At 41.9% G+C, this 27,173-nt stretch overlaps 2 protein-coding genes across 2 annotated transcripts in view; one reads left to right on the top strand and one right to left on the bottom strand.

The window, feature by feature from the left end:
- The window catches only part of AVEN (apoptosis and caspase activation inhibitor), a 661,464-nt gene that overhangs the window by 428,715 nt on the left and 205,576 nt on the right, over nucleotides 1-27,173 (bottom strand). The gene's annotated exons all lie outside the window — the stretch shown is intronic.
- The window catches only part of CHRM5 (cholinergic receptor muscarinic 5), a 252,276-nt gene continuing 237,673 nt past the window's right edge, over nucleotides 12,571-27,173 (top strand). The window contains exon 1 of the mRNA XM_077263356.1: nucleotides 12,571-13,518. The gene's annotated coding sequence lies outside the window, so the exon portion shown is untranslated. The remainder of the gene's footprint in view (nucleotides 13,519-27,173) is intronic.

Genomic DNA, 27,173 nt, shown 5'->3' with positions numbered 1-27,173 from the left:
TTGGGGAGTTTCCTATTTAAGGCTGCTTGGCTGTTAGTCACATGCCGGCCAACAATGTGCTAGTAGCATTCTGTTGCATTCACCTGCCTCAAGTTCCAGTTCAGCTAAGTTGAATTTTGTTTCTTGTTTTGCTATTTTTGTCCAGCTATCTGCAATGTGACTCTTCAGTGCTGGAAGCTCTTGTGGACAGAAAATTACTACTCCAGTGGCATGAGTTGTCACTGGAGTTTAAAGTAATTTCTGGATGGTGTTTTTGAATAGTGATTTTTAGGTCGACCGTGAAGTAACTCTTTCCTGTCCTTCTGCTATCTAGTAAGCGGACCTCACTGTGCTAAATCTGCTGTTCATCCTACGTATGTCATTTCCTCTGAACTCACCGTCAATATCTGTGGGGGCCTACTATCATCTTTTGGGGGTTCCTCACTGGAGGTAAGACAGGCCTGTATATTCCTCTTATAGGGGTAGTTAGATCTCCGGCTGGCGCGTGGTGTCTAGGGCATCGTAGGTACATCCCTCGGCTACTGTAAGTGTTGGGTCAGGTTCAGGTCACGGTCGACCTTAGTTTCCATCACCCGAGAGCTAGTCCGTTTTGCATTTTTTTCCCATGGTCATTGGGGTAACCATAACAGTAGGGGTAGCGACCCTGATTCCAGGGATGGATGTATCACTTAGCTTACTTGGTGCAGCAGTTGTGATACAGTCACTGTTTTCTCTGCTGCAAATCTAGCAGTGTTCACAATACTGAGCCCTGTATAACCCCGTCCACGCCACTGATTGGCCGCTTTCTGTGTAAAATGTACGGTATATATTGACAGAAAGCAGCTAATCGGAGGTGGGGGCCGTGGCTGGACTAGGAGGCACGTGACACCTAGTCCTGAAGTTATAATCTCCTGCTGATAAAACACTGTTTTTATTGAAACCGTAACTCACAGCTTAGTAAGTGATACATCACTGGAATCAGGGTATCTGGCCTTATATCATGCTGCTCTCGGATTACATAGTAAAACCTGCTGACAGTTTCTCTTTAAAAGGGGTGTCCAACTTCACTTGTTTCAACTTAAGAGCTGTGTGTGAAGAGGATGGCTGACAATCTTAATTGCTAAGCCAGCTCCCTCCCCCCAATTCCTCTGTCTATGCCACCTTCACATACATTGCCAAACACACAGGAAACTGCAAAAGTGGAGCTGTCGGCATCAAGGATTGGTGCCATAATGAATACATCCTACAAATCTACATATCAATATGCTCAGTTTCTCCTGCGGTTTGGCCAAAAATTCTATTCAGGCAGGGTATATCTGTTTAAAAAAAGCTTTGCCATTCAGGACTCCAGAAAAGCTGGTGGGAAGGTAATAGTAATGGTGACCACGATGGATTATTTTCAGCTTTCCCATAAACCAATGAGTGTAAAAAAGAATGACTAATTGGAAATTTGAAAGGGCTTAACAAGACTATTTTATTTGATTCCTATGGGACTAAGAACAGGCAGGTAGTTGATACCCATGTGCCTATTGTGCCTGGTGCCGATCTCTACTAGCTCACCGCCGGCAACTCTGCAGCTGCTATTGACATCCTGTTGACAGATCAATGGCTTCTCTTTTGCTCTACACTGTTGTTAGCAGGGCGTGAGTGCTGACGTCATGCTGATTGACAACCCGCTCACCACTGCCTAGACAACCCTTGTAAAAGAAATCCTCACCTTCTTCACCGGCACCATTCCAGGGATGTTGGCATTCCTGGGCTCATGTGACTTTGTTGTATCATGTGAGACTGGCAGCAAATAAGAGGCCGCTACTGGATTGCTGCATGCTCACTTTATTCGGATGGACATCAGACAAGAGAAAGAAGTGACAGCGCAGCAGCCCAACAGCAGAAGCCGACTGGTAGCAGCCAGGGCTCACATGGCATATCAATAGAATGCAAACCTAGGTAGACACGGTACAGACAATGGTGGAGCAGCCTTGGTGCAGGAGGCAAGTATCTGCTTTTGTTAGACAAGGGGAAATACTTAATTTAAAAAGAAGTTGTCCACTTGTTGGACTCTATAAGGCCGGGGTCACACTATCAGTATTTGGTCAGTATTTGGTCTGTATTTGTAGCAGGAGTGGGTGATAAAAACAGAAGTGGTGCATATGTTTCTGTTATACTTTTCCTCTAATTGTTCCACTCCTGGTCTTGGCTCACAAATACTGATGTAAAATACTGACCAAATACTGATAGTGTGACCCCGGCCTAAGTTAGTGGAGCATTTTTCATTACTATGTCTCAAACGTGCAAGGTACTATTAGAGTATCAAATGTCGAGAATCTACTGCAGAGTGTAATTGAACGCTGTTGTGAACCTGCCTTCAAAGTGCTATGTAAGTAACAGTGCATTTGGGTAATAAAGCTTATAAATCTGGAACGTTTTCTACATTTAGTCTCTTTTATAGATCTATGCTTCTGTAAGAACTACACAAGTACATAAGGAGAGGAGGGAGAGCGCTTCATGTGCAGAACCATTTAAAATAGACATGTTAGATGATACACGGTGAGATATCAAACTCCCCTTCTGAGCATGTGCTGGAGGCACAACACTCTTTGTGGCCTAGTTTGGGGGTAGCTGTTAAGCTTTGCCGGATAGAAGACTAAGGATAACAGGATGGAGGATACGTTTTCACAGCACTGGAGGCGCTTACCTACTGCTGATGCTGGTGGAACATACAACATCTGTTTTATTGTGTTTTTTAATCAAGGATTCTTCATCAGTACAGACCATGACGAGGAATGCGGTCCAGATTCAATAGCACCTTGTTTGGACACAGTAAAATGGATCTTGCATATACCACCAGTAAAGAACCAATAATGGTACCTTGCAGTGAGGTAACTTGAAGCTTGTGGGCCCCAAAGCAAAACCTCTATCATGGCTCCTAACAGAGCTTTCTTACTGATGGTCTTTTCATATGGGCCAATGGGACCTTTTGGGCCTCCTTGGCTACAGGGCCTGGGAGCGATTTCAACCCCTGAACCTATTATAGTTATGCCCCTGATACCTGGCACTGCTATACATACATACATACACTTTCAAAATGTGCTTCATACAGGTCAGGAGACTATGGAAGCTATATTCTAACAAGGATCTGATCAACTCTGTGTCACGTGTTTCATTTATGACACTTAGTGATGAGCGAGCGTGCTCGGACATGGTGCCATCCGAATATCTCGGTCGCACTCAAGTAATATGTTCAAGTCCCTGCGGCTGCATGATTTGCAGATGTTAGACAGCCATAACACATGAAGGGATTGCCTAACAAACATGAAATTCCCACAAGTGTTGTGGCTGTCTAACAGCCATGAAACATTCAGACAGAGATATTCCCATACTGCTCGAGCACGCCCAAGATACTCAGATAACGCCCATGCATGCTTGGATAACACGATATCAGAGCACGCTCGCTCATCAAAAATGACAATGTATTCCACCAGTGCACAAATAAACCATTGACTGCTAATTGTTCTCATTGTTTCCTTTTGTCCGTGGATCCATTCTTTTGACAAAAAATAGTGCTGAATGCAACATTTCTCTTTTTATTACATCTGATGGAGTTTGCAACACAGCCTCATATACAAAAGTGACCACAGCTTAAAAAGGACAACACTGTAATTCATATTTTAAATACTGTGGGACAAAGATTCCCATTTCTCAACTTCATTTGTGCTTATGACTACAGATTCATTTAGTCATTAGTGTGAGATAAAAGTTGGCCAAACCGGCAATTCTCCAACATATTTTGGAGGGCAAGAGATTGAGCATGTTGAATTCCAACATGCCTGATCCTTTGTTCCTGTGAGATAAGCCAATGCCAGAGATGGCAGTGCCTTATCCCCATCTTCTTACTGAGATAAACATACCTGTCTGATCGAGCCAGCACTATGTATGAATACTCTACAGTATTACATAATTTAGGAGTGAAGAAACAATGCAGCAACAGTGCACATCCCTGGAGTCAAATTTAGTTCTGCTACAATCATCACAAAATAATAAAAAAAAATCCACATAATGTTCTGTGTGTATGAAAATGATCTGTTGAAAATCACACAATTGTTTAAAAAGTACCATTCACTCACCATAAATGTTTTTTTCCCCCCGGTCTAAGTGCAGTTATTATCCTAAATCTAGCAAATCTAGTCTTATTAGCCATGGAGGCGTGATCCTCTTCAAGATACCCACAGAGAAGAGTTGAGGATCACGCCTCCTTGGCTAACAAGACTAGAGAAGGGGGTCCATATCTCAGGAAAGCAGATGCACAGGAAAGAAAACAAAAACTAAAAAATAAACAGAAGCTATGTTGTACCTGGTCGCAGCCATTATTCCACTGACGAAGCGATACTATGCAGCTCCCTAACTGAGAAGCTCCTGCCACCGCCAAAGAGAACATCTAATTGTTGGGGGGTTTCAGGGGCGATGCATCACCTTCAATCAGACATTGATGACCTATGCTAAGGATAGGCCATCAATGTTAAAGTTCTGGACAACCCTTTTAAAAAGCAAGAAAAAAAGTTCTGGAACACTTTTTAGACTGGGGTAAATTACATAGTTCATAGCCAATTAGTCTTATTTGGTAAGTTGTACATTGTATTGGCTTCCTGTCCAACCGTGGACACAGACACGGCTTTGTCTGCTAATGATTAAAGAGATGTTTCTAATAAACAGAAATGACACCAGCTAAAAAACATATTATACCCATTCTAGCCAGTTACTAACTAACGAAGCTAAATAGTAAAGTTTTAATTAAAGATGTTAGGATGGGCACTAATTAGGTGACAGCTGGACATGAATGCTGCTGAGAACTTCACCCTTGTGCCAAAACACTTCACAATTTCTTGTTCTCTTGTTTGATTTTGTGTTTTGGGGTTTTTTTTTGTGATATTAAGCTTGTGTAACAATTATAGTGGTACACTTAGGAATCTCTTGGCTTGAGACAAGAAGGCAGCAGAACCAGAGTATAGTGTAAAGTCTGTATTATTCAAATAAACACAGGGGCAAGGTATGAGCAAGTACAACACACAGCAAACAAAGGTGAAACCAGGAGAAGATTCTTTGCAGCTCTGCTACAGGCAGAGTCAGTGTTTATATGCACAAATGTGGGTGCAGCATGTGCACATAAGTTCAAGAGAATGGCAAACAAGGTACTTCTTAGGCTGTGTGCACACGTAGCATATTTTTCGCATTTTTTTCGCGGTTTTTCGCTATAAAAACGCTATAAAACCGCGAAAAAAACGCTTACTTTAAGCATCTTATGTAATAGAATGCATTCCGCATTTTTTGTGCACATGCTGCATTTTTTTCCTGAGCGGAATCGCATTCCAGAAAAAAACACAGCATGTTCATTAAAATTGCGGAATCGCGGCGATTCTGCACCCAAAGGAGTGCATTGATCTGCTTACTTCCCGCACGGGGCTGTGCACACCATGCGGCAAGTAAGCAGACTATGTGCGGTTGGTACCCAGGGTGGAGGGGAGGAGACTCTCCTCCACGGACTGGGCACCATATAAGTGGTAAAAAAAAAAAGAATTAAAATAAAAAATAGTCCTATACTCATCCTCTGATGGCCCCCGAAGTGTTCCCGCCTCTCTGGTGCATGATCTCTCTTCCGTTCCTATAGATGATGTGGTTCAGGACCTGTGATGACGTCACTGTCTTGTGATTGGTCGCGTGACCGCTCATGTGACTCACGCGACCAATCACAAGACAGTGACGTCATCGCAGGCCCTTCACTGCACTCCAGCTATAGGAACGGACGCCGCTGAGGTCTGCAAGTGAGTATAACCATGTTTTTTATTTTTTTTATTATTTTTAAACATTCTATCTTTTACTATAGATGCTGCATAGGCAGCATCTATAGTAAAAAGTTGGTCACACTTGTCAAACACTATGTTTGACAAGTGTGACCAACCTGTCAGTCAGTTTTCCAAGCGATGCTACAGATCGCTTGGAAAACTCTAGCATTCTGCAAGCTAATTATGCTTGCAAAACGCTAGTTTTCTGCGGGTATATGCATGCTAATTCTGCATGCGATATACCCGCGGCAGGAGGCGCAGAATTGCCGCGGAAATTTCCGCGGCAATTCTGCAACGTGTGAACTTAGCCTTAGGAGAAGTTCTTTTGCAGCTCTGCTGCAGGCAAAGTCTTATGGGCGTAGCACTCTCTGCAGTAAGCAGATCATAAGACACAGTTCATACCAGGGCTGGCAGCACTAGAAAAGTGTCCGGAAACAGTGCAGAGCTACGAGTCCAGAAACAGTCAACTAAACAAGCAATGGATGCCAAACAAGATTAGCTGTAGCAGGCTAAAGGTACCGTCACATTAAGCGACGCTGCAGCGATATAGACAACGAGCCGATCACTGCAGCGTCGCTGTTTAGGTCGCTAGGAGACGTCAGACACCGGCAACAGCAGAACGATGCAGGAGTGATCCAGTGACGTAACGGCGACTCACTTATCGTTCTCGCTGGTTGTTCGCTCCAGTTCGCTCCATGAAGAAACATTGCTGGCATCGTTGCTTTTGCTGTCAAACACGACGATACACGCCGATCTGACGACCAAATAAAGTTCTGGACTTCTAGCTCCGACCAGCGACATCACAGCGGGATCCAGATCGCTGCTGCGTGTCAAACACAACGAGATCGCTATCCAGGACGCTGCAACGTCACGGATCGTTGTCGTTCTCGTTGGAAAGTTTAGTGTGAAGGTACCTTAAGCTTACATGTCCCAGTAGGGAGGAGAAGAATGCAGGAGAACCTCTGAGAGCTGAGAAGGTTTGCTGAGGAGGCGGAGCCGGAGTTTCTGAAAAGGGGAAGTCTCTTACAGCACAAGCCAGGGATTCAGGCAGAATACACAAGCAAGGAGTAGGAGGCAAGCCAGTCTTATAAAGACAGGGAAGTCAGATCACATGAGCAGATTAGAGGCAGCAGACGCCATCTTGGAAAATGGCAATAAAGCACCACAGATGAACAAGAAATCCAGATTCCTTACAGCTTGTTGTCTTCCTGAGCAATATGCTGTTTGCCGTCACAGGCCAGGACATATTCGGAATCTATATCAGTATATACTGTACCTCTAATGGCTCATTCACATAACAGTTTTTCACGTACAAGTTCCATTTGTGTTTTTTCCTGGATAGAGCTTGTACCTATTATTGTCTATGGTGCTATTCTCAAGTCAGTGTATTTTTTTCAGACCACTTCATGGAGACATGACCAATTTTGATCTGAGTTACAGATCTAACTCGCCAATAAAAGTCTATGGGTCCATGAAAAAAAAGACTGACTGATAGGAGAAACTTGAGTAACCACCATCTGTTTAATTTTTTGCATATGAGAAAACTTGATTAGGCTATGTTCACACTTTGCGGTTTTTGCTGCGGATCCGCAGCGGATTTGCCTTTGCGGATCCGCAGCAGTTTTCCATGCAGGGTACAGTACAATGTTACCCTATGGAAAACAAAAACCACTGTGCCCACTTTGCTTTTTTCCTATTGAAAATCCGCGCGGATTTTCTGCGGAAAAAAAGAAGTAGCATGTCTATTCTTTCGGCGGATTCCGCAGCGGTTTTCCAGAATCCGCAGAAGAAAAGGCTCAAAAAACCACAGTGAAAAGCACCGCGGTTTTGCACTGCGGTTTTTGCAAATCCGCTGCGGAAAAATCCGCAGCAAATTCCGCAAAGTGTGAACAAGCCCTTAAACTCTGATGGTAAAAACAGAGATGGACCAAACTGATGAAGATCTAATAAACGCTGGTGAAACTCAGTGATTTTTCTCGTATGAAAAAAATGGTCAGACGTCTGAATGAGGCCCAAAATATTAAAAAATATAAGTAGGGAGGGATATGTTGTTTGGTCCAGTTCATCAACAATTGGGATCAGGAGGGAAAGACTAGCTCTTTTGGGATGGACAGTATTGTGGAGGAGCATGTGCCCCTTCCCTTTGGTCCTTTTCCGTTGGTTAACTTGATGGACATTTGTTTGTTTTTTTTCAACTGTACCTTATGTACAAGTTCAAATGTAACTTATTCAGTGTACTTCATTCTCCCTTTGTTTTATTAAGGAAAAACTAGACCTAGAAACAAAAAAATGGAAGGCTAAAATTAGAAATAAATATGTTAAAATTAATCAAGAAAAATAGTGGACCTCACTGTTAGTCTAGCATTTCCTGCATGATCATAAAACAGTCAGCTTTGTAAAAATCTTATAGTGTACAAAGGGGTTAATCTCCTGCTGATCAGTTCCATTTTTGGCTGGTGGCCAACCGAGCCAAAGGGGCCAAGCTTGGCTATTGTCTGTGTGACAGAAGGTTTCTGCTGTAGCAAGTTGTTTGACAGCCACAGACAAAACAGTGAAGAGGAAGAAGAGGGACATGGATGATCTCTGGGACACAAAGATTTCTTCACAGATTTCTTAGCTTTAATTGTAATATGAAACAATATAGGATTAGGAGAGGAATTGGTAGAGCATTGTTTTTTTAATTTTCCTGCACATTCTATTTTTAGTGATTTTTTTGGGTGGTCATACACATTACTTATCAGTTGGTTGATGGTTGAACACATTTGATTGTCTAACAAATGATCAAAACGATGATGTCGCCATACAGATTTTAGTCTATATTGGCCATAGACCCAGCACATGATGAAAGGTGTTTCCTGTATTGTTTTTCTTCAAAGAAAAATAATTTGTGGATAAAAAAAATTGTTAGTGAGCACAAAAAAAATCTTTAATCATTGGGGAGAATTTTTTTTAAAACATGACTAACTTGTTATCGGTCAACTAAAATGATTATTCACTACGTTGGACTGTCTCTCTTATGGGGAAATTGGGGGTGTTAGTAATGTTCAATTTAAAAACTTTTCTCTTTCACCCACAAAGCTGTCCACAGTTCTGCACCACCATACATCCCTCCCTCATCTCTGTCTATCACCCTACCCGTGCAATCCATTCTGCAACTGATCCAAGACTAACATCCTGCATAATCCAAACCTCCCACTTCGTTCTCCAAGACTTCTCTCGTGTTGCGACAGTTCTTTGGAATGCACTACCGCAGACCATTTGATTAATATCTAGCCCTCACAATTTTCAAGTGTGCTTTAAAAACACATCTCTTTAGACAGGCCTATCCCCTCACTTGACTTCTCTAACTCTCCCCTGTTCCTCCTTTCTAAACTTTCTTTAGAATCTGGTCCCTCTGGTCTCCAAATCTTCCATGCACCCAATAGCTCTTGGATATTGATACTGGCTTATGACCAGATCATACAGTTTATATCATAATGCCCATTTATTATAATGGTGGCTAAACCATACAGGACAGGCACAATCTATATATTGTGTCCCCCTCTATTTTTCTTATAGATTATAAGCTTGAGAGCAGGACCCTCATTCCTCTGGAAACTGGTGAACTATGTGTCTTTATTGTCTGTACATGTCCCTGCTTAATTGCAAGTGCTGCGGAATATGTTGGTGGTATAGAAATAAATTATTATTAATGTTTCTTGCATATTCTGAGATAAAGATTTGCTAATAGATTTCTTGTAAATAGGAACCTATGTGTAAAGTATATTTGCCATTTGGAATGTCAAAATGATAGTATCAATATTCATGATTTTGCTTTTTATGTAACTCCTCGTTATTATTTTGTTTTTCTGTTATTGTAACAAACAAAAAAATAAAATTATTTCAATAAATACTATTTTAAAAGAAAAACAAAAAAAATTATAATTTGCTGTTAAGTTTCACCCGACAATTATGTATTATGTTTGAAATCATCCATTTTTAATCGACTTACAGTTGTGCTCAAAAGTTTACATACCCCGGCAGAATTTTTACTTTCTTGGCCGTTTTTAGAGAATACGGATGATAACACCAAAACTTTTTCTCCACTCATGGTTAGTTGTAGGGTGAAGCCACTTATTGTCAAACTACTGTGTTTTCTCTTTATAAATAATAATAATAATAATAATAATAATTTTATTTATATAGCGCCAACATATTCCGCAGCGCTTTACAAATTATAGAGGGGACTTGTACAGACAATAAACATTACAGCATAACAGAAATCACAGTTCAAAACAGATACCAGGAGGAATGAGGGCCCTGATAGCAAACTTACAATCTATAGGAAAAAGGGAGACACGAGAGGTGGATGGTAACAATTGTTTTAGTTATTCGGACCAGCCATAGTGTAAGGCTCGAGTGTTCATGTAAAGCTGCATGAACCAGTTAACTGCCTAAGTATGTAGCAGTACAGACACAGAGGGCTATTAACTGCATAAAGTGTATGAGAACATGATGCGAGGAACCTGATAACCTGATTATGTTTTTTTTTTTTTTTTGTTTGCTTTTTTTTTAATGGGCTACACAGGGATAGTTAGGTTAATGCGTTGAGGTGGTAGGCCAATCTGAACAAATGAGTTTTTAGGGCACGCTTAATGACATAATGACAACCCAAAACACCCAAATGACCCTGATCAAAAGTTCACATACTCCATTTCTTAATACCGTGTATTGCCCCCTCTAACATCAATGACAGCTTAATGTCTTTTGTGGTAGTTGTGGATGAGGTTCTTTATTTTCTCAGATGGTAAAGCTGCCCATTCTTCTTGACAAAAAGCCTCCAGTTCCTGTAAATTCCTGGGCTGTCTAGCATGAACTGTGTGCTTGAGATCTCCCCACAGTGGTTCAATGATATTGAGTGCAGGAGACTGAGATGGCCACTCCAGAACCTTCACTTTGTTCTGCTGTAGCCAATGACAGGTCGACTTGGCCTTGTGTTTTGGATCGTTGTCATGTTGGAACGTCCAAGTACATCCCATGCGCAGCTTCCAGGCTGATGATTGCAAGTTTGCCTCCAGTATTTGCTGATAACGTGCTGCATTCATCTTTCCTTCAACTTTGACCAAGTTTCCTGTGTCTTTTTAACTCACACATCCCCAAAACATCAGTGATCCACCTCCGTGCTATACAATAAGAATGGTGTTCCTTTCATCATAGGCCTTGTTGACCTCTCTCCAAATGTAACGTTTATAATTGTGGCCCAAAAGTTCAATTATGGTCTCATCACTTCAAATTACCTTGTTCCAGAAGATTTGAGGCTTGTCTCTGTGCTGTTTTGCGTATTGTAGGCTAGATACTTTGTGGCATTTGCGCAGTAATGGCTTTCTTCTGGCGACTCGACCATGCAGCCCATTTTTCTTCAAGTGCCTCCTTATTGTGCATCTTGAAACAGTCACACCGCTAGTTTTCCGAGAGTCCAGTACTTCAGCTGATGTTATTTTGGGGTTTTTCTTTGTATCCCGAACAAATTTCCTGGCAGTTGGGGACGAAATTTTCGTTGGTCTACCTGACCATGGTTTTGTTTTTACAGAGGCCCTGATTTTCCATTTATTAATCACAGTTTGAACGCTGCTGACTGGCATTATAAATTCCTTGGATATATTTTTGTATCCCTTTCCTGTTTTATACAGTATAACTACCTTTTCCTGTAGATCCGTTGACAATTCTTTTGCTTTCCCCATGACTCACAATCCAGAAACATTAGTGGCTGGATGAAAGATGCAAGAGTCTGTCTGGATCCCAGAAACTGACTCAGCTTTTATGCACATACACTGATTACAAGCAAACAGGTCACAGGTGAGGAAGTTACCTTTAGTAGCCATTCAAACCCATTTGTGTCAACTTCTCTGCATGTTATCAGGCCAAAATCACCAGGGTATGTGAACTTTTGATCAGGGTCATTTGGATGTTTTGGGGTGTCATTATGATTTAAAAAGAGAAAACACAGTAGTTTGACAATAAATGGCTTTACCCAACCACTAACCATGAGTGGAGAAAACGTTTTGGTGTTACTGTATCATTCATATTCTCTGAAAAAAGGCTAACAAAGCAAAAATTCTGCAGGGGTATGTAAACTTTTGAGCACAACTGTAAGTCTAACTTATACGGACACTTTTAGGTAAATGTCACTGCTCCCCTCGTTTCTAGAATGCACGGATTCGTTTCACATCAGGTGACTATGAAATATAAATTTGCTTTGTGCGCTCTGCCGTAAAAGTGGAACTTGGCTCGGCGAGAACACACCGATGATTAACAGTTGTCCCGATGGGGTCAGACATTACGAGTCAATACTGCAGGAAACAAGCACAGCATTTAAGTGATCGGTCGATACGTAAGGAAATCTTTTTTTTCTAATATTTCGTTTACACAAAGCAGCAATAAACGGATGCCAGGTTACGCTCTGGAGCAATACAGAAACCTATTATTTGTTTTTCCTTCCTTATAAAAGGAAGGAATAATTAAAGTGTGATATTTTCGGCTACCGATGGTCAATGGTTTCCGAACACGATTTTCCATAAACGTAGTAGTTATAATTATAGAACGGCTCTTTAGAAAAAGCATAGGTGCCACAAATGAAGTAAGTGCTTGCATCCTCTGAGATGCTGTGCGGCTGAGAAGCTGGAAATGGTTCAGTGTGAAATAAGCCTGCCTGTGACCCTCCCTCCACCTCAACCAACAAAAACACTCGAGTGGGTGTCAAAAATGACTTGTGCACAGTCTACCTGGTGGCATGGGAGAGCGGCAGCTTCGTGCAATGTTCACATCTCCACGGAAAGGCAGCTCAGTCACTGAGGACCTATCAGACATCATATCAGCAGCTCATTCCTGCGATGTTCCTAAGCTGCTGTCCGTCAGGAAAAGTAATTAGTGGCTTTATTATGTATGGAAGCGGCAGGCTGTCACAGGATCCTCACAGTGAATAGCTTGTCTCACACACTTGTCTGTGCCTTCTGCCTGGTATTGTCCACATGACTGTCAGCATCATTGCAGCTTTTCAGGGATTTGCCCACCTACACCTTCAAGAAATAGCGAGCGAGAGAAGAGAGGAGCTGCACCCACCTGGCAGAAACGACAAGAAGGAAAAAAAAGCTTGAAGAATGTGGGAAAAGTTTAAGAAGAACTGTGGCCAAACCTACGACAATGTGGGAAATCTTGTGATGGATGCGTCTTCCCCATATAACCCTTTCCTTGCTAGACCTGCAGCCTTTACAGTTTGATGCACCTTGAACTGGTTCCCACAGGTAAGGAGCGCGAGAGAAGGGGAGCCGGAGAATCCAGAAGCATTATGCAGGTGATCAAATTTTAATGTCTTCTGAAGATGATTATGTAGGGTCAGTGCTTCTCCCTTTATTACAAGCTCACATTCAGAGCTGAGATTCCTCGGGAAGTACTATGGATTTAGTGCACTGCTGACAGCACAGAGGCTTTCGTTCACAGGATATCTTTTCGGAAACTCCAAGAAAAAGGGGAAAAAAAACCCCACAAAAGACAATTTATTTACAAGATCCTAAAAACAGAAAATATGTAAGTCCAAGGTGTGGGATACTGAGGAGAAGGACAGTGATTGGACAGGAGCCATTGTGAGAACTCGCAGCCTACCTGCAACATCGCTGCCCCCGCTGTCAGGACCAAGACAAATGCACTGCAATCTGCATCCTTCAGGGTAAGTTTTTTCACCCCTACTCGGTTTTTCTTTCACACGTTTGCTTCGCGAGAGGCTGGGGTAGTAGATATCGGAATCACTGCATTTGTAGGCAAAGTGTTATTTCACAAAGCAAATAAGGCATCAGCCGGCACATCTGGGTATGTGAATAGCTGCAAGCTTATTGGGTTTGTTAAACTGCACACAGCAGGCAGGGACTCTGCTCCTTTAAACACTTTCTGTTCAGGAAGGCAATACATTTTGTTTTTGAGCTTTTTTCTGGAAACTTGTAAAATGTGAGTTGGACCATATTCTGTATTTGACTTTGCTTCTCATTGTCCATATATATAGTGTTTGGGTCAATCCAAGAACGGTCAGATTGGGTGACTGTGACCCTAAAGCCAAGTTCACATAAGCTTAAAAAAAAATATTCAATTTTAGCAGATTTTTCCTCTGTATTTGTTTCTATGGATCAAGAGTGAATAAAATTTTCAATACCAAAATCAGTTTCATGTTAATAACAACATATCCGAAAAAAATCGGATGCCATATAGATGATTAGCATGGGATCTGATTTGCTTTTGTTCCAAATAGGTCTTATCAGAAATAAAGAAGAGACTGGTGTATGTTGCGATTTATTTCAAGTGGATTATCGGTAGTGTACAAACATGGTCATCTGAATGTTCCTACTGAATGACATGTCTGAGTGCAGTCGGGGTAATGTCCATCCATCTTTTCCATGAACAGCACTCAGACTGAAAATACGGTTGTGTGAACGTGGCCCAAGACGGACCAAGTGACTGAAGTCTTATTTTCCAGTTACAGATAGAGGGGACAGTATGGTGGTAATATAACATGGGACCCATTTACTTGTAATGCATCTAGGTGACAACATGACTACGTCCTATTTATAATCCAGCAGAGACAATACTGGTTGGTATGGAACGCACTGGTTAATAGTTCACAGAGAAGGATTGGCCAGGTGGTTTTACCCCAAACCAAAATACTGGAGAGTACTGATATTGGCTGTCATTACGGAATAGTTACTAAGATTTAGGGCAGATCCAATTACAAATAATTGGATCTGCTACAAGTTAGAGATCTGTGTAGTCAGTGCACCCAGAGAAAGAAGCTGCTGACAGAGAGCGGTCAGAAGAGTGTTCTTCCTATTGTGGAAGCCGGGGCTCTCAAGCTTTTTGGCTTGATAATTGGAGACTTTCCTTCCCCATTTACATTTTTAATGAAGATGCTAAAAGCATGTAGGCAAGGGCTGGCAGCTGTGGGGTGATGCCATCCATACAGATGTGCAGCACTGCTCCCAGCAGAGATTACAGTCTGACCCCGGTGGATCTTCCCAGGAGAATATGCTCGTGACGTTACAGTGATCCGAATACCAGGCAACTCTGTGTGCATATCGTATGGCAAACGTATGACGTCCAATCATGCAGATCGTCTTCCAATGATGCACACATGCCAGGCTGCTTTACATCCCACGTTTTGCTTTTCACTCCATATATAAAGTGAATGTGACACTACATACTGGGATGCCGATAGAAGCCATTGCGTTTGCCTGCTGGGATTCACACATCGTAGGACTTGACTTGGTCAGATGCCGCATAATAGAATTTTCAATTTGGTGGATCTCATGTTAATATCATGATCTCAGTTTGTTTGTTTTGCAGGCAAACCTATATAGGTTCACCCAGGGAGGGGGTATGAGGCAACCTCAAGGTTAAAAGACAAATTCAGCTCCAATACTATAGCAAATTATAGCAGGGACTGTGGTTGTATCATGCATTCGAGCAGCAGGGCATAGTGGTACGTCTTGGGTGACAGATGGATGCTGGTAGTATCATCAATAGAAGGGGCACAGGTCACACTGGTCCTGCAAACACTCTGAGCCTAGAAAGTCAGGCTTGGTTGCTCTTCAAATGTTCTCTTTTTTGTTAAAGAGATCATTATGGAAAATAATTGCTAGAGCTGGGCTGTGGATGACAATAATGAGCAGATATGGATGGAGCTTCAAAAGCAAAATGCAAATTCATTAGAATTGTATGTAGGTTACTGGCATGATAAAGCGAGCAGGGTTATATATTATTCCGATGATGTCTGGAGCTACTGTATATCACACACATATGGATCGCTAGGTAACATTCTACAATAAGTAACTACAGAATGTGTCCAATGTTTTCGTGTCGTGTAAATTCTAAGGTTTACCTGCAGTCCTATGCAAAAGCAGGTGACATCATGATATGTTGTGCCAAATCGCGGGCCCCACTGGAAAATAATAATAGAAAGAATCCCTAGCCTAGATGTTATAAGTGAGGGCTCGTACTGATTTAGTTGGCAAGTTCTCCTTCATAGATGAAATTATCCCTTCCACGGCTGAGAGAAATTCATATTAAGCTCTCAATAATCAATGTCAAGTAGTAAAGGTTATGTCTGCTCTGTAGACATCTCTTTCCTCATGCGAAGAGAACCTGTTGCGGTGATGCTCTTTCCAGACAGTTGCCACAGATATTGGTTAGGAGGTGTTCATAAAGGTTTGAAGTGATGTCATGTCTGTAACGTCCGGGCTTTTTAATATATCCTATGTGAAAACATAGAGGCTCAGTATTCCCTACATTACCAGGGAAAAAAACAGCCTATCCACTTCTTGAAATGTCCATGGCTACACAAGCTTCCACTCCACATTATCTGTATGTACTCAGATATCAAAAAAAAATTTTGTCAAACTATTTCTTCTGAAAATGAAAATTATCCAGAAATGCATCGATAAGTCCTTTAAAAGGTTGTTAATAATACATGGAGTAATTTCATTTTTTCGTAACCAGAGATTGAATGTAAGGCTCTACGAGAGGTTCCCCCGACATATACCTGTGATGTGTGCCACAAACAGTGCCATGCATTGGCCATTGACTCAAGCAATAAAATGTACCCTACACCGCCTACACCTTTTACTATGTGCCTCCGTATAGGAAAGGGATGCAGACCCTGGTTTTCTATACTGGATAGCAAATGCCACAGGGACTCTCCTTTGGCATATACTTGGCACATAAGGGCCTATTCTAACATGTGACTAGTGCATAGGGGTCCTATGGAAACATGTGACTAGTGCATAGGGGTCCTATGGAAACATGTGACTAGTGCATAGGGGACCTATGGAAACATGTAACTAGTGCATATGGGTCCTATGGAAACATGTGACTAGTGCATAGGAGACCTATGGAAACATGTGACTAGTGCATAGGGGACCTATGGAAACATGTGACTAGTGCATAGGGGACCTATGGAAACATGTGACTAGTGCATAGGGGACCTATGGAAACATGTGACTAGTGCATAGGGGACCTATGGAAACATGTGGCTAGTGCATAGGGGGCCTATGGAAACATGTGACTAGTGCATAGGGGCCTATGGGAACATGTGACTAGTGCATAGGGGACCTATGGAAACATGTGGCTAGTGCATAGGGGGCCTATGGAAACATGTGGCTCGTGCATAGGGGGCCTATGGAAACATGTGACTAGTGCATAGGGGCCTATGGGAACATGTGACTAGTGCATAGGGGACCTATGGAAACATGTGGCTAGTGCATAGGGGGCCTATGGAAACATGTGGCTAGTGCATAGGGGGCCTATGGAAACATGTGACTAGTGCATAGGGGCCTATGGGAACATGTGACTAGTGCATAGGGGACCTATGGAAACATGTGGCTAGTGCATAGGGGGCCTATGGAAACATGTGGCTCGTGCATAGGGGGCCTATGGAAACATGTGACTAGTGCATAGGGGCCTATGGGAACATGTGACTAGTGCATAGGGGACCTATGGAAACATGTGGCTAGTGCATAGGGGGCCTATGGAAACATGTGGCTAGTGCATAGGGGGCCTATGGAAACATGTGACTAGTGCATAGGGGCCTATGGGAACATGTGACTAGTGCATAGGGGACCTATGGAAACATGTGGCTAGTGCATAGGGGGCCTATGGAAACATGTGGCTCGTGCATAGGGGGCCTATGGAAACATGTGACTAGTGCATAGGGGGCCTATGGAAACATGTGACTAGTGCATAGGGGTCTATGAGAACATGTGACTAGTGCAAAGGGGACCTATGGAAACATGTGGCTAGTGCATAGGGGGCCTATGGAAACATGTGACTAGTGCATAGGGGCCTATGGGAACATGTGACTAGTGCATAGGGGACCTATGGAAACATGTGGCTAGTGCATAGGGGGCCTATGGAAACATGTGACTAGTGCATAGGGGCCTATGGGAACATGTGACTAGTGCATAGGGGACCTATGGAAACATGTGGCTAGTGCATAGGGGGCCTATGGAAACATGTGGCTCGTGCATAGGGGGCCTATGGAAACATGTGACTAGTGCATAGGGGCCTATGGGAACATGTGACTAGTGCATAGGGGACCTATGGAAACATGTGGCTAGTGCATAGGGGGCCTATGGAAACATGTGGCTAGTGCATAGGGGGCCTATGGAAACATGTGACTAGTGCATAGGGGCCTATGGGAACATGTGACTAGTGCATAGGGGACCTATGGAAACATGTGGCTAGTGCATAGGGGGCCTATGGAAACATGTGGCTCGTGCATAGGGGCCTATGGAAACATGTGACTAGTGCATAGGGGGCCTATGGAAACATGTGACTAGTGCATAGGGGTCTATGAGAACATGTGACTAGTGCAAAGGGGACCTATGGAAACATGTGGCTAGTGCATAGGGGGCCTATGGAAACATGTGGCTAGTGCATAGGGGGCCTATGGAAACATGTGACTAGTGCATAGGGGCCTATGGGAACATGTGACTAGTGCATAGGGGACCTATGGAAACATGTGGCTAGTGCATAGGGGGCCTATGGAAACATGTGGCTCGTGCATAGGGGGCCTATGGAAACATGTGACTAGTGCATAGGGGGCCTATGGAAACATGTGACTAGTGCATAGGGGTCTATGAGAACATGTGACTAGTGCAAAGGGGACCTATGGAAACATGTGACTAGTGCATAGGGGGCCTATGGAAACATGTGACTAGTGCATAGGGGACCTATGGAAACATGTGGCTAGTGCATAGGGGGCCTATGGAAACATGTGGCTCGTGCATAGGGGACCGATGGAAACATGTGGCTAGTGCATAGGGGACCGATGGAAACATGTGGCTAGTGCATAGGGGACCTATGGAAACATGTGGCTAGTGGATAGAGGGCCTATAGAAACATGTGGCTAGAGCATAGGGGCCTATGGGAACATTTGGAAAGTGCATAGGTGCCTATAGGAACATTTGGCTAGTGTATAGGGGTCCTTTGGTAACATTTGAGTAGTGCATAGGGGCCAATAGAAACATTTAGCTAGTACACAGAGGGCCTATGGAAGCATTTGGCTATTGCGTCTTGCGTTTTCTGGCATAATACACCAAATATACAGGAAAAGCGAAATGTGAACAAAAGTTAATAAAAGGTCTAAAACTGCAAATGCCAAAACTAATAAATATTTAATTACATAAAACGCAGTAATTTCTCTTTTCAGTCCCACACTGGAGCATGCTGGGTCCCTACTGGTCAGCTATGGGAATGGCTGCATGATGATAATTAAAGGGTTTGCCCTATATTACCAGTTATGATGAGAGACATGTAAAATAACTAAAATGGGCTAGTGGCCCTCTCCTGCTCCAGGCATGCCTCTCGGCCGCTGCTCTGCACATCAGCACAGCCTTTGATCTCAGTAACTGGCTGCAGGGCTGTTGGCGGGACATCATCGCTACAGTCTATCAACAAAGACCAGAGCAGTGCCAGAGAGGAGGAGTCATTCATAAACCAGTCTGATAGAAAAGTCTGAGTGCAGATTTCATTTTATTTCCTGCTCTAGAAACCATCACGGTCATCAGTTGCTATGGGCAGCACAGTCAGCTTATCTTCTAGACAGTTGTGAGTAATCTTCCTCATTACCTTTCATTCTAGGGACTGGAAAATGCCTTTTTTGTTGGTTTCCTCACACTGACAACCAACAATACCACCAGCCATTATAGTGGAGATAGAGGGGTTGCCAAACAACTTTCTGCACTTTCTAAATGGTAAATAAGTGCAGCCCTAAAGGCAAGAACTGGCTGCATAACTAGAGAGCAGCACCATTCAGGAGGTGGGGAAGAGGCAACTCTTGTGAGCCACCATACTCATCCCCCTGAGGAAGCCGTAAATACTAGACGCGAAACACGTTGGGGTTCTGTTCCTGCTGTCCTGGTGACTGCCATTTGGTCCTTTATGGGTAAGGGTGCAATATTAGTGATATGGCTATTTGACTACAAAGTGTAGAGGTTGAATGTGTGTTGTTCTTCTGTCCATAAAGACATTTATAGTTCATAGGACGACGTACCTACTATGTATTGAATCATTTCAATCTGTGCCTTCCCTCATTAGGACCCATACTTTTTTTGGACTTACACAAAATGTAATGGTTTTGTCAGCTATGAATTGGTTTCTGGTTGCCAGCCTTTCATTTTATGTGTTTTTACATCTATTGTTAAATAAAGCTGGTCTATTTCTGCCGAAAAAAATCATTTTTGTCTAATTGTTTTATATATTCTCTTGGAGTGACAGTAGCCTCCACCCCTATTTGTGAGATCTAACTTACGGTACTTTAGGTGGATTTTGTAATTATGCACCTAATAAATCTATTGCTATTTAGCATGTGGTGGTGGTATAATACTAAGCTAGCGTATACTGGTCCTACAATACACAGGCAGTGTATGGTGGTCCTACAATACACAGTAAGCGTATGATGGCGCTGTAATACACAGGTTGGGTATGGTGGTCCTACAAACGCAGGCAGCGTATGGTGGTCCTACAATACAGAGGCAGCATATGGTGATGCTGCGATACACAAGCAGTGTATGTTGGTGCTACAATATACACGGGCAGTTTATAGTGGTGCTATATCAAACAGGCAGTGTGTGGTGGTTCTAAAATACACAGCCAGCATATGGTGGTGATATGATGCACAGGCAGCTTATGGTGGTCCTATAGTACACAAGCAGTGTATGGTGGTGGTATAATACACAGGCAGCGTATGGTGATGCTGTAATACACAGACAGCGTATGGTGGTTCTACAACACACCCGCAAAGTAAAAACATATGAGAAGAAATGTATTACACACAGGTGTTTCTCACAAAATTAGAATATTGTCAAAAAGTTAATTTATTTTAGTTCTTAAATATAAAAAAGTGAAACTCATATTTTATATAGTCATTACAAACACAGTGATCTATTTCAAGTGTTTATTTCTGTTAATGTTGATGATTATGGCTTACAGACAATGAAAACCCAAAAGTCATTATCTCAGTAAATTAGAATAATTAACAAAAAAAGCCTGCAAAGGCTTCCTAAGCATTTAAAAAAGTCCTTTAGTCTGTTTCAGTAGATTCCACAATCATGGGGAATACTGCTGACTTGAAAGACGTCCAGAAGGCAAGAAGTGGAAGGAAAACGTGTGGTAGAAAAAGGTGCACAAGTAACCAAGATAACCGCAGCCTTGAAAGGATTGTTAAGAAAAGGCCATTCAAAATTTTTGGGGAAATTCACAAGGAGTGGACTGCTGCTGGAGTCATTGCTTCCAGAGCCACCACACACAGACATATCCAGGACATGGGCTACAAGTGTCGCATTCCTTGTGTCAAGCCACTCAGGCTCAATAGACAACACCAAAAGCATTTTATCAGGGCAAATGAGAAAAAGAACTGGACTGTTGCTCAGTGGTCTAAGGTTTTGTTTTCAGATTAAAGTAAATTTTGCATTTCATTTGGAAATCAAGGTCCCAGAGTCTGGAGGAAGAGTGGAGAGGCCACAATCCAAGCTGCTTGAGGTCTAGTGTGAAGTTTCCACAATCAGTGATGGTTTGGGGAGCCATGTCATCTGCTGGCGTAGGTCCACTGTGTTTTATCAAGACCCAAGTCAGCTCAGCCGTCTACCAGGAAATGTTAGAGCACTTTATGCTTCCCTCTACAGACAAGATTTTTGGAGATGGAAAAATCATTTTCCAGCAGGACTTGGCACCTGTCCACACTGCCAAAATTACCAATACCTGGTTTAAAAACAACAGTATCACTGTGCTTGATTGGCCAAAAAACTCGCTTGACCTTAACCCCATAGAGAATCTATGGAGTATTGTCAAGAGGAAGATGAGAGACACCAGACCCCACAATGCAGACGAGCTGAAGGCTGCGATCAAAGCAACCTGGGGTTCCATAACACCTCAGCAGTGCCACAGGCTAATCGCCTCAATGCCACAATGTATTGATGCAGTAATTGATGCAAAAGGAGCCCCGACCAAGTATTGATTGCATTTACTGAGCAGTAAGTAGTAGGCCAAAATTTCGGATTTTAAAATCATTTTTCAAGCTGATGTTATAAAGTATTCTAATTTACTGAGAAAATGACTTTTGGGTTTTCATTGGCTGTAAGCCATAATCATCAACATTAACAGAAATAAACACTTGAAATCGATCACTCTGTTTGTAATGACTCTATATAATGAGTTTCACTTTTTGTACTGAAGAAATGAAATAAATTAACTTTATGATGATATTCTAAGTTTGGGAGGAGAACCTGTATATATTATATACATACATACACATTCTATCTATTTATCTATCTATCTATCTATCCACACACAGTGAAGACCAAAAGTTTTTCTGTATTTTCATGACTATGAAAATTGTACATTCACACTGAAGGCATCAAAACTATGAATTAACACATGTGGAATTATTAACTGAAATTATGTCTTATATTCTAGGTTCTTCAAAGTAGCCACCTTTTGCTTTGGTGACTGCTTTGCACACTCTTGGCATTCTCTTGATGAGCTTCAAGAGGTAGTCACCGGGAATGGTTTTCACTTCACAGGTGTGCCCTGTCAGGTTTAATAAGTAGGATTTCTTGCCTTATAAATTGGGTTGGGACCATCAGTTGTGTTGTGCAGAAGTCTGGTGGATACACAGCTGATAGTCCTACTGAATAGACTGTTAGAATTTGTATTATGGCAAGAAAAAAAGCAGCTAAGTAAAGAAAAACTAGGGGCCATCATTACTTTAAGAAATGAAGGTCAGTCAGTCAAAAAAATTGGAAAAACTTTGAAAGTGTCCCCAAGTGCAGTGGCAAAAACCATCAAGCGCTACAAAGAAACTAGCTCACATGAGGACCGTCCCAGGAAAGGAAGACCAAGAGTCACCTCTGCTTCTGAGGATAAGTTTATCAGAGTCACCAGCCTCAGAAATCTCAGGTTAACAGTAGCTCAGATTAGAGACCAGGTCAATGCCACACAGAGTTCTAGCAGTAGACACATCTCTACAACAACTGTTAAGAGGAGACTTTGTGCAGCAAGCCTTCATGGTAAAATAGCTGCTAGGAAACCACTGCTAAGGGCAGGCAACAAGCAGAAGATACTTGTTTGGGCTAAAGAACACAAGGAATGGACATTAGACCAGTGGAAATCTGTGCTTTGGTCTGATGAGTCCAAATTTGAGATATTTGGTTCCAACCACCGTGTCTTTGTGCGACACACAAAAGGTGAACGGATGGACTCTACATGCCTGGTTCCCACCGTGAAGCATGGAGGAGGAGGTGTGATGGTGTGGGGGTGCTTTGCTGGTGACACTGTTGGGGATTTATTCAAAATTGAAGGCATACTGAACCATCATGGCTACCACAGCATCTTGCAGCGGCATGCTATTCAATCCAGTTTGTGTTTAGTTGGACCATCATTAATTTTTCAACAGGACAATGACCCCAAACACACCTCCAGGCTGTGTAAGGGCTATTTGACCAAGAAGGAGAGTGATGGGGTGCTACGCCAGATGACCTGGCCTCCACAGTCACCAGACCTGAACCCAATCGAGATGGTTTGGGGTGAGCTGGACCGCAGAGTGAAGGCAAAAGGGCCAACAAGTGCTAAGCATCTCTGGGAACTCCTTCAAGATTGTTGGAAGACCATTCCCGGTGACTACCTCTTGAAGAGCATCAAGAGAATGCCAAGAGTGTGCAAAGCAGTCATCAAAGCAAAAGGTGGCTACTTTGAAGAACCTAGAATACAAGACATAACAAAAATGTGTGAAACAACTGAAATTAAGTATATAGTTCCACATGTGTTAATTCATAGTTTTGATGCCTTCAGTGTGAATGTACAATTTTTATGGTCATGAAAATACAGAAAAATCTTTAAATGAGAAGATGTGTCCAAACTTTTGGTCTGTACTGTGTATATTTATATATATATATATATATATATATATATATATATATATATATATATATATATATATATATGGTACAAGTAAACAACTGGGAATCTCAGTAGAGAAGACCAATAAATCAGACACGGCTCACAATCAATGGACATTTTCTATTTGTCCGGCCGAATAAGGCCAATCAGCACCCAGGATTAGCTATAGCCCAGCTTTCATTACTATAGACAGCTTGTTATTCAAGGCCAGCGCTTTTATCAAGCAGTAAACATCTCTGTAGAAAAACAAAACTGCATCTTAATAGCTTTGCTGGAATCTTGTCGTAACGGCTGAAGATATTGGTTATTTTCTTTATGTCCAGACTTCGATACGTTCAGACAGCGTGTCTCCTTATAACCAGGAAATCATTTACCATCTCGGCTTTCTATTACAATGTATTATGAGATCACGTAAGCAGGCCATACACGGAAATGATTATCTGACACGTTCTGTTAAGATCTACTCTTCATATTGATGTCCTGTATATAGATGATGTCCAATTGGGTCAACCTGCAAATTCCCAGGGTTACAACCTGTCACAAAATCTATGGACATCTTTCTGCACTGGAAAGAAAGTGTCTTAACTCATTGCTACACAGTACGAATTGATGCAAAGTAAAAAACAAAAAAAAGAGTAGACATAGTAAGATCATAGCAAAGTGCCAGAGGTCCAAAGAGATTCTGCTCCCGGGGGTAAGCAACAATCCCATAATCTACATTGTACTGTCATATTACACCAGGCAAAAGTGGTGACATCTGAAATCCGTTTTAACATCGATCCCCTGGAGGTGCCATTATTTTCAGTAGGTGTTCCACTGACATTTCTGCGGCTGGCTTTCTCTGCCGGCATGCTGATGGCTGCATATTATGGGAACACAGACAAGGAACAAGTCACAAAACACAATTCATCTGAACTTTGCAATTGTCACATGCAATTTCCTGAGGTTGTAGAGAAGCCTGTGGATGAGTATGTAAGTTTGCTAGTCATTTACCTCCGCTGTCTGACAAACTGTCAGGATGATTCGGTCATTGCCTCTGGCTGCCAAGTAAAATCTAATATTACGATTGGAGCTAACACTTAGATGCAAACCAACAGAAGGGAAAAAATAAATATATTCATACATTCGGGGCTGTTTTTAAAGGGAATCTGACACCAGATTTTTTTCTACCCCATCTGAGAACAGAATGCTGTAAGGCCAGAGATCGTGATTCCGGGCATATATCACTTACTGGGCTGCTTCTTTAGTTTTGATAAATCACAGTTTTATCTGCTGCAGATCTACCAGATCTTTGAATGTTGAGCTATGCATAACCAGTCCACACCCCTGGTTGTCAGCTTTCGGTTTACACTATGCATAGGCATAAAGCCAATCAGGAGGTGTGGGCGTGGTTAGATTACAGGTTTACTAGTCCTCTAGATATAATTCCTTGTTGATCAAACTTTGATTTTATCAAAACTACAGCAAGCAGCCCAGTAAGTGACACATCGCTGGAATTGGGGTCCCAACAAATATAGTTACTTGTTAGTTAACCCCTGAGGGTATTTTGAATGATGGAGAGAACCTCACACCATAGCTGCTATCAATTGGGGTCCCTACCCCTTTATTATGCTGCGCTCAGATTAGGTGGCAAAAACCTTAACACAGATTCCCTTTAACAGGCCGCCAAGCTGGAGAAAGTGAGCCCTTCTACAAGACAGCCCAATCAGCAAACTGACATCATCCTGTAGTATTCAGTGGTACCAATTTGTTTTTCAGCAGCACTATACAGGTCAAGCAGCAACATAACTCATGTCCCTGATTTGCCCTGTCCTAGTTATTAAATATTCTATTTAGTTATTATGGGAGAGGGTCAGTTAGTTATAGAGTTTTAGGGTATGTGTCCATGTTCAGGATTGCATCAGAATTTGGTCAGTATTTTACATCAGTATTTGTAAGCCAAAACCAGGAGTGGGTGATAAATACAGAAGTGGTGCATATGTTTCTGTTATACTTTTCCTCTAATTGTTCCACTCCTGGTTTTGGCTTACAAATACTGATGAAAAATCCTGACCAAATCCTGATGCAATTCTGAACGTGGACACATACCCTTACATAGTTTTATTTTCACTAAGGATTCTGTGAAATTATAAATCTAATGAATTGTATACATTCATATTGCGGCACAAATTGAACCTTACCCTTTATCTCTGTGTATGGAGGCGATCACAGTATGGAAAGGGTATAGCACAATCTTACACCACCGGTAAAATTATGGAGGACAGTGGGGATCTGACTGCCATAAAAAGCTGCCATGTTAAAAGGTCAAATATTCCATATTTGATATTTTGCTTAGTTTTATATTACTTGCATCATCACTTTCTATAAAGTGCCGACAATAAGATTGTAAGCGCGAGTAAATACTCTACAGCTTTCCTTACGATTACCAAAATCTAGGTGCCTCAAGGAGAGGCCATACAAAGATTAGTGCAGGCTTCCATGAACAATTTTGAAGTCAAATCCAGGTGTGGATCATAAAGGGTAAAAAAAAGGATACACAAATCTGATATATATATATATATATATATATATATATAAATAAATTTTTAGTAAAATGCAGCAAAAAGTTGTGCTTTTGTCACGATAGAAGCAGTAACGTGTGAACGTAGGCTGGGTTTAAACAGCATAATCTTTTCTAAGTGTGCCGTCCGTGTACCATTAGTAAATAGTGTGCTCGTGCACATCAACGATTGTTCACAAACAAGGCATCCTTTTTTACTTCAGTGTTCTTTTCGTGTTTCATCCATTTTTCACTGATCAATCGTTAAGAGCTTTAAAATATGGATAGAAAAAAAAAGTTGCAAAGCTGATGACATACGGTATATAGACAAAAAAATGGTTTGTTTCATCCAAATGTAAAAATAAAAATAGATGTGTGAATGCAGCTTTACTGAGTAGTGCAGATGTGAATCCAGCTCTGGGATGAGGTGAAAGACTTGTTAGAAAGCTTATCAGGATCTGTTTATATCTCCTTCTGCTCCTCAGAGAATTATAGGAGGTGTATCCTGACACCTTACTGTTGGAGAAGTCAATCTTGTTTTGAGCAAAATCAAGTTGAGCTGTTTTTTTGACCCCTCAGAGTTGATGGTGAGTTCAGGAGGCATTTGGGAGGGAAAGAAGTAGGAATTGGATAAAGAGGCAGATTTCCTTGATAAGATATATTACAAAGTTTAGTACACTATTCTGTACTATTGATTTAAGAATAGTTTTTAGAAAGTGCTGTTCCCATTTAACTTATCAGTTTCTGACCACTGGGACTCCCATCAATCACTAGAATTGGATCTCAAGTCCCGAATTCCTCCTTTCTGCAAAACAAGAATGAAGCGGTTCTGCTCAATTTAATGTCTA

Source organism: Ranitomeya variabilis, chromosome 1, assembly GCF_051348905.1.
Source record: "Ranitomeya variabilis isolate aRanVar5 chromosome 1, aRanVar5.hap1, whole genome shotgun sequence".
NCBI classification, from domain to species: Eukaryota; Metazoa; Chordata; class Amphibia; order Anura; family Dendrobatidae; genus Ranitomeya; species Ranitomeya variabilis.
Note: the sequence above shows the minus strand (reverse complement) of the source record. Positions and strands in the feature narration are given on the sequence as shown.